The following is a 4792-nucleotide window of genomic DNA, read 5'->3' on the forward strand; positions in this document are numbered from 1 at the left end:
TTTTCACCGGCATGACCGATTTTTTAGACAGCGTGCCGGTTGTCGGTCCCGCGGGGCACGGCACGTGTTACAAACGCATCTGTGTCTTTTGCTAGTATCATTTCCAGAACCGAGAATGAAGACGGCGGAGCAGCTTGTAATAAAACCGGCTTGTAATAGCAAACACGGGAAGCAAGTGTGACGGACAAATAACGTGGGAAAGCGGTAACAGACAGTCCAGCATAGACTACAGTTTAGTATCCGAGACAGTATACGGAAGGCTGCGGGAAATGAGGATAGATGAAAATGGAACAGACAGCTTAGGAAGCGACCACAAGCGGTTTAGTTTGCACTTTGGAGGCGCAACCCGGACAAATGTAGAATTAGGTACAATACGAGGAACTAATTTAAATAAGGAGCAGTTAAAGATCATCGCTGATAGATTGGAAGATGAAATCAATAAATACGCAGGCAAAAATTGGGATTACGATGAAATTATTACGTTCATAAAGGGTAAGATGAATGAAGCAAAGCAACGAAACCGATGGAAAGGGAAGAGAAAACCGAGAAGCTGGTGGAATAAGGAAATAAAAGAGGCTATTGACCAGCGAAGAAAGGCGTCGAGAGAACATAGAGAAGCAAAAAGAACTGGTATGGAACCGGAGGTAGTGAAGGAGAAATGGGATATCTACCGTGAGAAAAAACTAGAAGTGCAGAAAATGGTGCAAGCAAAGATCAAGCAGAAAAGCGAGCAATGGATGACAGAAATACGGAAGAAAGACAAAAGCGCATCCAAGAAGTTTTGGAACCATGTAAAATCACTAAGCTCAAAAAACGATAACCACCAAAAATTTCTGATTGATGAGGAGGAGGAACATTTAGAAGGAGAGCATGCGTTGGCGCATATTCGTCGAGTGATTATTGAGAAGTTCAGGACAATAGTGGTAGGAAAACCTGCACCGATAACATCAGTGCCACAGAAGACTGCGGACAGGGAAATAAGCTTGAGCAACCTTGATTGGAAAAAAGCAGAGCAAAAGGTTTCCCCCCAGACAGCAGTGGGCCCAGACGGAATACCAATGCAACTGATAAACCTGCTTGGACCTAAAAGTAAGGAATCGTTTATGAGGGCAATAGATAAGGTGATAGAAACCAAACAGATACCAGAGGACTGGCTAGAAAGTAGGATGAATTTAATATATAAAGGCAGAGGAGACAAAGCCAGTATTGATTCATACAGACCACTCACAGTAACGTCAGTGGTGTATAGATTCGTAATGCAGGCGATAAAATCAGAAATTCAAGCATGGATGGAAGAAAATGAAATACTTTGGGAACTGCAGAATGGATTTAGACAAGACAGGCGACTGGATGACAATTTGTTCGTGATAACGCAATGCATTGAAATTGCGAAAGCACAGAATAGACCACTATGGATTACGTTCTTGGACATTAAAGGGGCGTATGACAACGTAAACAGAGAACGGCTGTGGGGAATGTTGAAACTCCAGGGATTAGATGACGAGTTGGTACACTTCCTTATAGCAATCTATCAAGACAATAGAGTGCACCTTACTTGGGAAGGACAGAAATGCGCCCAGCAGGTCAACATCCATCGGGGACTGAAACAGGGATGCCCTTTGAGCCCAATACTGTTCATGCTTTACATGGCAGGATTAGAAAAGAAACTGCAAGAAAGTCAAGTAGGGTTTAGCCTAACACATATGCTGCAAGGCGAAGTGGTACAACAGCATATTCCGGGAATGTTATACGCAGACGACATCGTTCTTTTAGCTGATAACCAAACCGATATGCAGCGGCTAATAAATATTAGCGGCCAGGAAGCCACCGACCTCGGTTTAAATTTCAGTGCAGAAAAGTGAGGAATAATGGTTTTCAATGATGCTACCACTGACATAGTGTCTATCCAGCAAGGCGAATTACCTAGAGTGAAGGAATATAAATATTTGGGAGTGTGGATAAACGAAAGGGATAACTACTTAAGAACTCACGAGGAGCAACTTAAGGTTAAGGGAAAGCGAAACGCAGCTATAATGAAGCATAGAGCTCTGTGGGGGTATAACAAATATGAAGTAGTAAGAGGAATGTGGAAAGGAGTAATGGTTCTGGGTCTCACGTTTGCGAATGCTGTACTCTGCTTAAAATCAGACGTCCTATCAGGCCTTGAAGTAAACCAGAGAACGGTAGGACGTTTGGCCTTGGGCGCGCATGGAAAAACAACTATCGAAGCAGTTCAGGGAGATATGGGCTGGGCGTCGTTTGAAGTTAGAGAAGCTCAGAGTAAAATATGCTTTGAGATGAGGTTGAGGGCAATGGATCAACGAAGGTGGGCAGCTAAGGTTTTTAGGTACCTATACTTGAAAAGCATGGACACGCAGTGGCTTAGGAAGACTAGAAGGCTAACGATGAAATGCGGAAAGAACAGTGGAGAATCCAAAACAGCCAAGGTAACCAAAAAAGAGGCAAGGCAGATTGAAACAAATAAATGGAGGGAAAAAATGGAAGCTAAAACGTCGTTAGAGATGTACAGGGCTGAGAAATTGAACATCAGAAAGGAAAATTTCTACGATAATTCCCAGGGCAGTGCTTTGCTTTTTGAGGCTAGAGCAGGTTGCCTGCGAACTAAGAGTTTTGTGTGGAAGTATTCACAAAATGATGGGGTATGCGTGGTCTGCGGAAAAGAAACAGAAACTATGCGGCACATAGTGTTAGAATGTGAGGGTATCCATCCAAATCTACATGAAGGGAATATTGGGCTTCCAGAAGCCCTAGGATTTAAGGGTATCACAGGGGAAGTTAACTTCAAGGCTGTCGAGGGGACGAAAAGAAGATTAGAATGCTGGTGGACGAAGAGCAGAGAGGGGAATATTGCCTAGGACAGTTACCACCTGTAACAGGGCAAAAAAAAGTATTTCGTGCCTAATAAGCTTTAGTGCCTGCCCTAAGCAGCGCTAGTATTAAATCAGCAGTGTAAAACATGGTTATATTAGTCCTTTTTGGTAAGATGACATGTCATCACCCCGCTTCAAAGGGGAAACCAATAGCAATCATCATCATCATCAACAACATCAGTGGTGTTATCGTGAAAAAGCTAGACCATGCCAATTCCATCGCCTGACTGCGGCTACCAATGAGCAGCGTGGACTCTTGGGACGTCATGCCTCCAACGTCTTCATAAGCGACGCGGCGACAGCGACGAGCTGCAGTCCGGTTGGGCGCGGCACGTGTTACAAGCGTATGTTTCTTTTTCTAGGTAAGACTGAAAATCAGGCCGTTTGTACTCACCCTGTATTCCGCTGTACTGCCAATACCGAAGTGGCAATATGTATGTAGATTGCTTTGAAAGAGAAAGAGAGAGAGAGAGAGAGAGAGAGAGAGAGAGGGAGAGAGAGAGAGAGAGAGTTCTTTATTAGATGAAAGCAGAGAGGTTTGCTGGCATGTTCTCGCCTACATGCTACTCTGCGGGGATCGGGAGAAGGGAGTAAAGGCCCTAAAAGAAGTAGGGCAGAAGAAAGGGGGAAAAGAAGAGGTTAAAAGAAAAATTGAACACGGAGCTTTGCGTGGTGAGGTAAAAGTCCACACGATCTGACAGGTAAAGTTCTAAATTGTCTCTGCGACTCCGATTCCGCGTAAATAGTCAAATAAGGCAACCAACACTTTTCTCTGGACGATGGAGAGGGCTTAGCGTGCATAAAAACTGTATCTGCTGAACATGCGGGTATGAAATGCGGACCGTGTGAAAACTGGTATCATTATGGGAAGTGCTCAGGACTAACAAAAAACACCGTGAAATCTATGTCTTCGGAAGAAATTGATTGTTGGCAATGTGCTACATGCCGAGTACACAAGGAAAGGCAGCCACTATCTGCCACGCTTACCAGCGGTGATAAGCGCGCGGCGAGCCCAACTGAGGCAAATGCATGCTGCGCCGAAATTGTAAGGGAGATAAAGAAGCTAGGCGAAGTTGTAACTGCTTTAAAGAACAAAATTGACTCTGTGGATTTGATGTCCATCTTGGTGGAATACAAAAGCGCTCAAAAAACAAGGACGAAGGAAGTAGTAGTAGACAGCACGGCGCTTATCAGCTTCTGCAGTAGATTTGATAGTCAACATGGAAGCCGTAAAAAATGAAGCTATTGAAGGTAAACTTGACACCTCTCTGCAGTCAACTCAGAAAATTGAAAAGGCGATGTCACTCCTTTCAGGCAAGTTCGACGAGATCTTGACGGAAGTGGATGGTCAAGGTAAAACTGCCCAACACCTGAAAAAGCAAGTCGACTCACTTGATGCAGAAATGACTGATCAAGAAAAAGAAATTAAGGACCTGCAGTTGGCTGTCGATAACACAGGGCAGTATTCGCGCATATGTAACCTGGAAATTCATGGATTACCAAAGACAAAGAAGGAAGACTCGGTAGAAGTAGTAGAAAACCTGGTCCAAAGGTTGGAACTACCAGTTTCAGATAAAGCGGAAATCGAGACTACATAGGTTACGTGCGAAAGAAGGAAAAGTCCCACCAATTATTGTAAAGTTTGCACCGCAGACCTGCAAGAGACCAGTGGCTTGAGAAACGTCTGTTTCTCCCTTCGGAGTTCATTTTCATCAACTCAAATTTAATGCAGAGTGAAGCAACTTTTAGGATCACAAAGCCGATAGCCAAAGCAAAAGGGTATCAGTATGTGTGGACAAGGAATGGCAAAGTACTAACTCGGAAGGCCCCAGCTGAAACTGTAATTTGAGTGGACAGCTAGGCGGACCTCGGCAAGCTATAACATGTCCAAGACTTTCGGC

The sequence above is a fragment of the Haemaphysalis longicornis genome, unplaced genomic scaffold, assembly GCF_048455015.1.
Source record: "Haemaphysalis longicornis isolate Haplotype H1 unplaced genomic scaffold, Haemaphysalis longicornis Haplotype H1 scaffold_1, whole genome shotgun sequence".
Lineage (NCBI taxonomy): Eukaryota > Metazoa > Arthropoda > Arachnida > Ixodida > Ixodidae > Haemaphysalis > Haemaphysalis longicornis.